General features: G+C 40.0%; 1 pseudogene; it reads right to left on the bottom strand.

Annotated features, from left to right (window-relative positions):
• Positions 1 to 1,925: 1,925 nt before the first annotated feature.
• LOC140997592 (uncharacterized) lies at positions 1,926 to 10,977 on the bottom strand (annotated as a pseudogene).
• Positions 10,978 to 11,534: the final 557 nt, after the last annotated feature.

The following is an 11,534-nucleotide window of genomic DNA, read 5'->3' on the forward strand; positions in this document are numbered from 1 at the left end:
CATCATTTCCCTTTAAAGCCGAAGCAAAAACATTCGAGCTCGAGCTCAACACTGCATCAAGAGTTTAAATAACATCTTTTCAAATCTATTTGGGATCTCAGGGCTTCCAGAGATTGTCTTATGTTGGATGAGCTGTGTGGAGTCTTTTTTGTTTATTTGTTTGGTTCAGTTGTTTAGCAGGATGCTGCAACGCTGTTTTGCTGTGAAGCTCCAGAAATGTTTTGTAGACCACGAAACTTCACCTGACTTTCCATCAGCCTGGAGGGAGGAGGTTATGACTGACTTTACATTTTTAGGTGAAGTGGTCCTTTTAAATCAGGATAGGCTTCTAATAAACAAAGAGTAAAGTGCTAATTATCTTATTTTTGAGCATGGAAATAAATGTGCCTACTGGTAACATGGTAACTGGTATTATGTAATGTGAAGTTTTTACCAAAGACATGAAGACACCATTACAAGCCGAGGACTTGCAGCAAACTGGTTGCATAAAGATCCCTCCACTTCTGAGAAGGGAGAACTTCCCATAAATGTTCAGACAAAAATAGTAGAAAGAAAAGTTGCTCCAGGAGGCCTGACTGTTCTCTGCCTGCCAGTTATATTCAGGCTTTGAGGTGACTGGAAACAAGTGTGTCAGTTTTAGTTGACGTCAGCGTCTGAGTGAGTTCAGTCTCAGTTAAATCCTGTGGAAGCTCTGTGACTCTTCTCTGTGGAAACGTTAGATTGGGTCGCTGCCGCCTGCTGTTTGACTCGTCACTGTTTCCTTTGCCTGCGCTGCCCCCTTGTGTTCACACATGCCCTGTGCTGAAGTCAGTTATAAGTAGGAGATCAGACAGAGGAAACACATCGCAGTGGACACAATAACAGCTGTGTTTTTATTGCTCTGCTTAATACATAAATCATTTAATGCAATCAATAGTTTAACAGATGCTGCTTGTTAGCTATAGATTTAAGATCATGTGTGATCCTCAGTATAATTTTCATGGCTGTGGCCCGATAGGTTTGACACGCAAATGAGAGTTTTATATTTTATCTGAAATTTAAAAACTCTTATTCAAGGGAAGACACAATGTTTGTGAGTATGACAGTAAAACGTGTAGAGTATCATGTGGGGTTGCAACAAGATGAGATTTTCACAATAACTATCTCAGGAAAACGTCATGGTTTTACAGTTTCACAGTACACAGAAGTTCACAATCTTGTTTTTTGTATGTGTGTGAAAAGTAAATGAGCTGTGAGACGAGCAAAGACACTGAGAAAACTGTCCTGTTCACAGAGGACCAGGAAACTCTTTGGACTCGCTGGGAGAGTAGATGTCTCCCACTCAGCTATGACTTTGTCTGGACTGTTGCCGCCGTCCCGCCTATGACCTCACTCACCGTTCATCTTGGCAACCATCGGCCAGTTCCTCATCCTTCGCCCGCGCTGCAGATAAAAAACTCAGAATTTGTGAGTACCAATTAAACAGTGTACATAATTTTTGTTACAAATGGCCACTTGTTTCAGCTCACTACCCTCCCACGCAATGACCCAGACCTGCAGTGTTTTATTTATTGATTTTATTTGGTAAGAGGATAACATTTTATTTTGGTTGCTGAGTAAGAGTGCGCGTGTGAGTTTGAGCTGGTAAATTAGCTTCTGAATAAGTAAATGTCCGTCCATCGTTCCCATTGTTGTGCACGTGATAACATAAGAACACCTTTTTTCTTCAAATTTGAAGAAAAATGTCCAAATGTAATTTTAAGTTTCTCAATAAAAGCAACTACTAATTTCATTACTTTTACACAAGAGCGCACTGTCATTTATAGATCATAGTACCATAGTACAATAACAGCCTTTAAACCATTAAGAAATATACAGCTACAGGTGATACATTTATTTTTTATAGTAACAAAAAAAATCAAGGTGATTACACATCAAATCAAAAATAAATTCAATCGTTTATTAAATACACATATATAAAAAATGAAGAAATAAAACAGTGCACAAGTATTTTATGTCCTTTTAAAAAGTATCATTAGCATTTTCTATGATTTATCTACTTTTATCTGACGTCTATCCTGATTTTACTTTTTTAAATTTTACTTGAATTGCCTTATGTGTGTTCATTGTATCTCACATTACAGGAATTAATTTCTGCTTGTTCTATCATCAAATATAGAAATGATATAGTTTGTGTTTTTTGCACTTCATTGTCCTTTAAGATTGGATTCATCCTGATGAGATGTACTATACTTTTAAATGACGTACCAGTGAAGGAAAGTAGAGCTGTGAATCTTCACTGGTCTCATGATTTTATTCGATTAAGATTCAGCTGTCAACGATTCGATTGCAAAACGATTCTCGATGCATCTGCAGTGCCTTACATGTTTGTTGTAATCTACAATAGTATTGTTTTTTCACATGGCAACTTTAGGTTAATGCATTTATTGACTCTGCGGCACACACCTCTCTCAGAGTTGGATGGCAAAGTTGACAGAGCCTCCTCAGATCTTGGCTGATAAGCAAGGCCCGATGTAACAGTTATTATTTATGGCTGCAGACGTTAGCTTCAGGTGAAAATGGCTAACATGATTAGTAGTTGTTGTGAGGCAGAAGTCCCGTCCAGTTTGTGCATCCCAGCAAGTTCATAAAATCCAACATGTGCCCCGAGATGTACGTTTTAAGAAACAGATCGGTTTTTTTAATCACTCGCAGATGATCTCTGCCTCCCTCTGACATACCTCCTACATAAGTAACATTGGCCTAATGTCCACCTACAATTCAAAGCATGGGAACAATGTTGCGACATAACTTTATTGTCCAGTTGAGGCCGTACAATCAACAATCAACATGAGCTGCAGACTCTCGATTATGATCTGTCTCTGCATCGATGCAGAATCTTCCACGTCTGCATTGCATCTTAAAATCGAGACATTTCCCCACCTCTAACGGAAAGTAAGTACACTTACTGAACTACTGTACTTAATCTTTACCCGACTATATCCTTTTCATGTTCCTTTCAGAAAGTTTTTGAAATTTAAAGAGCGGCGCCACCATATCCAGGTCTAAATACTAGATTAAGGAGTCATGTATACTTTCTTCCTCCTAACTAGTCAAATGACATAACTTCTAAGTGACTACAACGTAACACAAACAGTGTAACATTGAGGGGCAGCAGTAGCTCAGTCGGTGGTCGGTAGAGACTTGGCTTGGGGATCGGAGGGTGGCCGGTTCAAGTCCAGCTACAGACCGCAATATGGAAGTGGACTGGTAGCTGAAGAGGTGCCAGTTCACTTCCTGGGTTACTGCCGAGGTGCCCTTGAGCAAGGCACCGAAACCCCCCATGTGCTCCCCGGGCGCCTGACAATGCAGCCCGCTGCTCCTAGTTCGCAGTGTGTGTGTGTGTACTTACAATGTCTAGCTGGGTATGGGTCAAATGCAGAGGACAAATGTCAGGTGTGTTTGCATGTTGCATGTAAAATAACAGACAAAATAAAGATTCTGTTCTATTCTATAGTAACTCAGCTGCAACAAAACAGTTTGTGGAACTGAAGCTTCAATATAATCCACATTTTTATCCTTCGTCAAGGTTCCAGGTGGAGTAGGTGATTGATTGTGGAGCAGATGGAGGATTCGCAGTGTGTCTGCAGAGACTGTGTAGAAGGATAGAGCAGCAGAGCAGTCCAGATACACTGATGATAACCTGTCAAATGGATGATGGTGGACTTGACATTTTGTCTGACACTGGAGCTGATCTCCAGTGAGAGCAGTTCAGGCCGCAGCACTGAGGGTCATCTCAGCTGATTCTGCTGCTTCAACCTCTCTGGATCATGAGGACACAGCTGATCGTTTCCACACTACCACCCTTACAGAGACCATTTCCATCTGATGAGAGAAGAGAGACAACAGAAGTCATGAATGAGTGTTTACAGAGACTCCCTTCATCAGCTGTCAGTCAGTGATGCAGCACATCCACTGTAAAGACCAGCAGGGCCAGAAGTGGAGCGGCACAGGAGTGAAGTTCACAGACCTGCAGACACTTTGGACATCAAGTCTGTTAACTATGCAGATTTCACTGAAGTACACAGTGGAAATAAACACTTGCGAGTCCCTGAACGTATCTCATGACAATTGAATAATTCATCTACTTTGAAATATTAATATACAATTGTAAACATGGAGTTTATTATAAAAAATACTTGTACAAGACAAATGGGTAGATATACTGTACAAATGATGTTGAAGCTCCTTTGTATTCATTAAGAATGAACAGCAAAACATCAGCTGTGATTACTGATCATGAATGACCTGTCTTCACATCAACGCAAACACTTGATCCCAACAAGTTTGGCTGACGTGATTGGCTGACTGTTCCCAGGAAATACTGGATCTTTGCTTTGATGTGATGTTTCGTACAATACCGCTGATACAAGAATGGACTGAGTACATCCCTCTACTGACCTCAGAGTCTCCAGTCTACAGTGTTGACTCTGCAGAATATCACACAGCAGCTTCACTCCTGAATCCTGCAGATTGTTTCCACTCAGCTCCAGCTCTCTCAGATGGGAGGGGTTGGACTTCAGAGCGGAGGCCAGAGAAGCACAGCTGATCTCTGACAAACTGCAGCTCCACAATCTGAATAAAGAATAAATACTAAACTTACATAACATAACAATGTTCCTGCTTAAATTCATTCAATCAGTAATAATCGGGTCAGAGCTGAAGCTTTAGAAAGTTAAAGTTTAGAAAATCTCTAAACTCTCTAGTTCAATGACGTGCTTCTACTTTAATAAAGATGACGTGACTTCACCTCTTACTCTGCCAGCTCCACCAGTGGCCAGTATATTCCATCTTTGCCAATATTATAAGTTATTTCTGCTCCTAAATACATACACACTGGACCTTTTAAGATACTATGGATCAGTATACTATCAGCCTTTTAGCTGAAGTTTAGTATCACCACAACTTTCACATCATATTAATCTCAACAAAAACACAGAAGTACAAAATGGTGTCTGATCCCAGAGTGTTCAGTCTACAGTAAGGATTTTCCAGAAAGTCACACAACAGCTTCACTCTGTAATCCTGCAGCCTGTGTTAGTGTTAGATATAAACTGTACAAGAACAAAGCAGATGAACTGACTTCAGAGTCTCCAGTCTACAGAGTGGACTCTGCAGAAAATCACACAGCAGCTTCACTCCTGAATCCTGCAGCTTGTTGTCACCCAGCTGCAGCTCTCTCAGATGGGACGGGTTGGAGTTCAGAGCTGAGGCCAGAGAAGCACAGCTGATCTCTGACAAACTGCAGCCCCACAATCTGAATATAGAATAAATAATGTAGATTAAAATACATTTATAATCAAATAGGATGTGTTCAGATTGTAAATGTGTAGTTCAACATTACTATGTCCTCCTCAATGAGCTTTTCTCTAAAATGAGTTGAGCGACTTTGTCATTGTGTTATTGTGGATCATCATGATGATCCCTCTAGACAGACTTCATTCAAATATTTGTTCAGAGGATCTTCTGTATTCAGATGTGATCATTTACCAAACATTATGAACTTTAATTTACTTTAACAACTGACATTTTCTACTATTAAGAAACACAAGCCTTTAGTGACTGCAGACTAAATTTATCTCAAGAAATATGAAAATATGACCTTGGGGAAGTTTATGTACAGTATGTGAGTACTTAAAAGAATAAATTAGGTTCACTCGTTAATTAAACATATAAGATCTACAATAGTGACAGAGAGTTGGTGAACTGACCTCAGAGTCTCCAGTCTACAGTGTGGACTCTGCAAAAAATCACACAGCAGCTTCACTCCTGAATCCTGCAGATTGTTGTTACTCAGCTGCAGCTCTCTCAGATGGGAGGGGTTGGACTTCAGAGCTGAGGCCAGAGAAGCACAGCTGATCTCTGACAAACTGCACCAACTCAGCCTGAAAAAAGAATAAATTATGTAACTTTAGAAGACAATGTTCCTGCTTGAAAGACCATTGGATCTTATCAGCCATGGAGGAACCAGCTATTCAACCAAAGCTGGCATAATACTCAGCTACTCTTAGGTGGGAAATTGCGCACATTCAATAGCGACTGTTATGGGAAGTTCAAATGGAGTGAATAAAGTAAAGAACTAGAGGCAATGTTTTGTAAAGCGTATAGACATTTTCCGGAGATGCACACAGAGTTTAATTTTGTAAAAGATGGCTGCAAAAGTTGGAAACGCCTTGGAGAGGCCTGCATCAAACGTGAGTCTAGCAAATTGCGTGCTATTGTGCTAACTAAGCTGGCATCATACAGGGAATTGCAAAGCCATGGGACCGAGTTAAACATACTGCACAGTGATGCCCCTTAATTTGTTAAGTGAAACAGGGAACATGTTAAAGTTGTGTTGGACATTCCTATGATATGTGCCAACCTAGAAATTCCACTCAGAGACCACAGAGAAACGAAGGACTCCTGGAATTATTCAAGATCATATCAAAATGTGCTCCAAAAATGTAAAATAGACTGAAGCTGCCTTGAAATGCCACGTTGTGTGCTGCCACGTCCAGGACAAGCTGCATAAGGCTATAGCATCAATCACGCTTTAACATCAATTAAATCATAATTATAAATGTTATATTTCTGCCCATAACTCCCCTGAAATCTACACACTGGATCCTTAAGATACTCACAATGGATGAGTATAGTATGAGCTTTATGTCTGCAGTTTTGTGCCATCACAACTTTCACATCATTAAATCGCAACACAGAAGTAAAAATGGTGTCTGACCTCAGAGTCTTCAGTCTACAGTTTGGACTCTGCAGAAAATCACTGAGCAGCTCCACTCCTGAATCCTGCAGGTTGTTGTTACCCAGGTCCAGCTCTCTCAGATGGGAGGGGTTTGACTTCAGAGCTGAGGTCAGAGAAGCGCAGCTGATCTCTGATGAACTGCAGTTCCACAGTCTGAATAAAGAGTAAATTATGTAGATAAAAATGTATTTGTAATCCTTTCAAATGTGTTCAGATTTAAAATGTTTAAATGTTTGATTGTTTTTAATTTGATTACAAACATTCTGCAACAACCCTTTAAATGAATACATGTTGTAAATTATCCTTGGAGTTTCTTAGATGTTCAGGTCAATTTCAGCCCAATCCAGTGAAAAATAAGCAGTTGATGAGGCTGAGAATAAACATACAAAGCTATGAGGGCCAAACTTTAAAAAAAAAAAAAACATTAAAAAAAGTATTTGTCGTGCAGCTATAGGACTTTGCAAGGTCCTACGAATACCATAGGAGTTTAAACATGTTTGTTGTTTTTTTTCAAGTAAATCACTGACATGAACTGGGAGGGCTTGGGTGAGTTGGCATGGCATGATCCAATAGTAACAGAGTCATTAAACTGACCTGAGAGTCTCCAATCTACATTGTGGACTGTGCAGAAAATCACACAGCAGCTTCACTCCTGAATCCTCCAGCTCGTTGTGACTCAGATCCAGCTCTCTCAGATGGGACGGGTTGGGCTGAAGAGCTGAGGCCAGAGAAGCACAGCTGATCTCTGACAACCAGCAGCGACTTAATCTGATTAAGAATAAATGACGTAGATGAAAATCCATTTATAAGACAGACAAATGTGTTCAGATTTTAAGTGTTGGAGTGACTTTCTTATTGTGTTATTGAGGATCATCATGATGTCAGGCTTCTATAGACATTATCCATTATCCAAATGTCAGCACAACATTCATAAACGTATTTGTGTCAACACAGATTCATATTCATCAATAATACTTGATCAGTTTTAAACAAACATTAGTTCAAAAGGATATTCTGTATTCAGATGTGCCCATTTACTAAAAGTTATAAACTTTATTTTACTTTAACAACTAACAGTGGACATTTTCTACTGTTAAGAAACAGAAGTCTTCAGTGACTGCAGACTAAATTTAGTTCAAGAAATATGAAAATATGACCTAAAGGAAACTTACAGCTTTTATTAAACACTAAAACATGTTATTTACATGATTTAAAGATCTACATCAGAAGCAGAGTCAGTGAACTGACCTCAGAGTCTTCAGTCTACAGTGTGGACTTTGCAGAAATTCAAACAGCGGCTTCACTCCTGAATCCTGCAGCATGTGGTTCTTACTCAGGTCCAGCTCTCTCAGATGGGAGGGGTTGGACTTCAGAGCTGAGGCCAGAGAAGCACAGCTGATCTCTGACAACCAGCAGCCCCTCAATCTGAATAAAGAATAAATGTAACTTTTTGAAGTTTTTTTATAAACTTAAGAATGGACAACATTTATGTTTTTAAGGATGCCTTGGAACAATTTTCTAGCTTTGTTTGTGGCGATAGATATTTTTGGACAGGAATTCAGGACGTTTCCTTCCTCACAAAGTAAGTTGCAAAATGTAAGATAAGACTACCAACTCAACTACCTGCAGTAACACTCAACAATGAACTACCTTTCTCCAAAATCATTTAGAGCACCTTTAATATAAATCAAACTTTAATTTGTATGCTGATATTACACTATACTTTTTTTTTAGCAATAGTGAGAAAAAAGTGTCAGGCCAGCCATTTAAACCAAACTAAAATAATAATGTGTTGTAAAAATAAAATCTTTGTATATTCAGTAAATATAATGAGAGAGAGAGTGTGTGTGAGGAGGTGTAGTTTTAGATCTTTATTCTGGTTTTATTATTTAAATGAATTGATTTTGTTTATTTGGGTGCTTAATGCAAACAGACGCATTCAGCACTCTGAGTGAAGATACAATATCTGCTGACAGAAGCAGCGTGAGTCACATTGGCTGCTTCTGTAGTGCGTGGCGGCTGTGTTGTTGAGCTGCTGCTCACTTTTGACGTGTGTGTGTGTGCGCCTATCACAACCTATCTGTTTACATGGAGTTGCCTTTTATAATTATCAATAAATATGATGTCATTTTTCTCTTTTCCCCTGTTGAAAGAGTGAGAAAGTGGGAGGGGAAAAGAGAGGGAGGGAGAGAAAGAAAAAGAGAGTGCACAGGGAGAAAACTGCCCTTCACCTGTTGTGTGTATTCTCTTCATGTCTGTGACATATTCGACAGACATTAAAACTGTTGTGAAACACTTGCACGATGTCCATATCTGAGCACAGAAGTAAAAAATGGTGTCTGACCTCAGAGTCTCCAGTCTACAGAGTGGACTCTCCAGATAATCACACAGCAGCCTCACTACTGAATCCTCGTTGTGACTCGGATTCAGCTGTCTTAGAAGGGTGAGTCGAGACTTCAAACCACTGACCAGACAGGCACATTTCAGGTCTGACAAACTGCAGCGCCCCCCGAATCTGAATAAAGAATAAAGGATGTGGATAAAAGTCTGTTTATAATCCAATGAGACGTGTTCAGATTTTAAATGTGTAGCAGAAAATCATACAGTCTCCTCGTTTCTGAATCCTGCAGCTGGTTGTGACTCAGGTCCAGCTCTCTCAGATGGGAGGGGTTGGACTTCAGAGCTGAGGCCAGAGAAGTACAGCTGATCTCTGACAACCTGCACCTCCTCAATCTGAAGAAAGAATAAAAGATGGAGATAAAAATTAACTTAAAATCCAATGAGATGTGTGGAGGTTTGAGATGTGTAGCTCCAGATTACTATGTCCTCATCAATGAGCAGACTAATAATTATCACATCAGCTGTGTTGTTTTCACTTTCACTTCTCACTTTTCATAACAACCATGTGTCATTTATTGGAAATAAGAGATGTAGTTTTATATAAAATCCGTAATGGTCAGTTTGACATGAATGACTATGAAAAAAGAAAAAGATGCAGTAAATTTGTAACTTCGACACCTCTTTAACACCTGTCCCAGCACATCTGCTCTCATTTCAAACCACAGATTTAGACGATCCTCAGCATCACTGTCATCTTCATCAACACTCAGTTGACTGACTGAGCTCTGCTTCCTCAGTCTTCTTTATAACTGGATCAAATCCGCACTGAGCAAAATGAGAAGCATGTTCTCCTAATCTTAGATGTGACCGCAAACCTTCTTGTAAAAAATATAGTATATTTTTATCTTCCTGTTTACTAGTTGAGTCAGAACACAAAGTGACATCATTTTCTAAATGCATCATAATGTGAGGACATGTCCGCTGTTGTTGGTGACAGACAAGATAAATCATCAACCTTAATCAATCACCTGCAGATTTGTCTCACATGTAACAAAAATATAAACACTAATTTAATTGTGCAGCACATTGGAAGATAAATCCTACAGTTTCCTTGATTGACACCAGTTCTGTTTGAGTGCAGATGAAATTTGGAGACAAACTGCAGTCTGTGCTCAGACAAACCCAGAAAACAAGACAACTAAAGGTAGATATACACCGTACAAGTGCAAAACACATGAACTGACCTGAGAGTCTTCAGTCTACAGTTTGGACTCTCCAGTCCAGCTGACAACAGCGTCACTCCTGAATCCTCCAGGCCGTTGTCACTCAGGTCCAGCTCTCTCAGATGGGAGGGATTGGACTTCAGAGCTGAGGCCACAACTTCACAGTGAGTCTTTGAGAGTCCACCTCCAGAAAGTCTGTGATTACAGACAACATTTAGATAAAATAAATCGTTTATCACAAGGTTTGTAGTTTTACATTTCCTGATACACCTACAAGATCTGTCAGGATCTAATGTAGATTAATGTTGTGTTCCTCCAAAAGATCTCTCTCTCTCACACACAAACGCACAGTGATGCAAATGTTTTATTTACCTCTTAGTTCTCATTAAATAGAAGTGAACTGAAAGGCGAATGTTCAGTACTGTTGATTCTGCGTACGTGTGACCGTAGCCTAAACAGCCATCCTCCCAGATAAATCGAGAGCCAGTCAGAGCTGTCTGAAAAATATTTATTTCAGGAGCTTAAAGTTCAGTTTTGTTTACCCTTGGGGAGTTTCCTCTGTCCTGTCCAGTTTACAGCTACATCTTTTAGTTTTGCACCTTTATCGTGCCACGATATTTGCTGCAGTGACATTACTACGAGCATGGAAACGTTTAAAATGAGAGCATCGTCTCTACTCATGCAAGCTCAGTGCACGCGTGCTGTGAACTAGCCGGGTGCTTGCTTCTGCAGCGTGCGTTCGAAGAAGCTACTATACAGCAGCAGCGGGAAGAAAGTGCTCGCTCTTGAATAAGATACCAGTCACAAAGCTTTGGTCCAGGCACTCTGTCATGAGTACTTTACCAGAAACCATGCCTACAGCTGCCAATGTGCCTTCAGTGACCAACGTGTGTGCACGTTCATAGCACCAGGAAGCATTTCAAAGTTGTTAACTTGTCACTTTAAAGTTATAGCAGTGTTGTTTACAGCTGCCATTCACATGCATACTGAATGTACATACTTCATTATACTGTGCAACCCTCGACCAAAAATGCACCTGACCATATCTCATTGTAAGACCTACGCGCCTGTGGGCACTGACGGGCAATATTTAGTACTTACACAACATGAGTGCTGGGCGTGAAAATGACATCTGTGTCTGTTGGAAACTAGCAATGACACTCGTGCATCTCAGCCTGATGCTTTTGTTG

This window comes from Pagrus major, chromosome 6 (assembly GCF_040436345.1).
Source record: "Pagrus major chromosome 6, Pma_NU_1.0".
In the NCBI taxonomy this organism is placed as follows: Eukaryota; Metazoa; Chordata; class Actinopteri; order Spariformes; family Sparidae; genus Pagrus; species Pagrus major.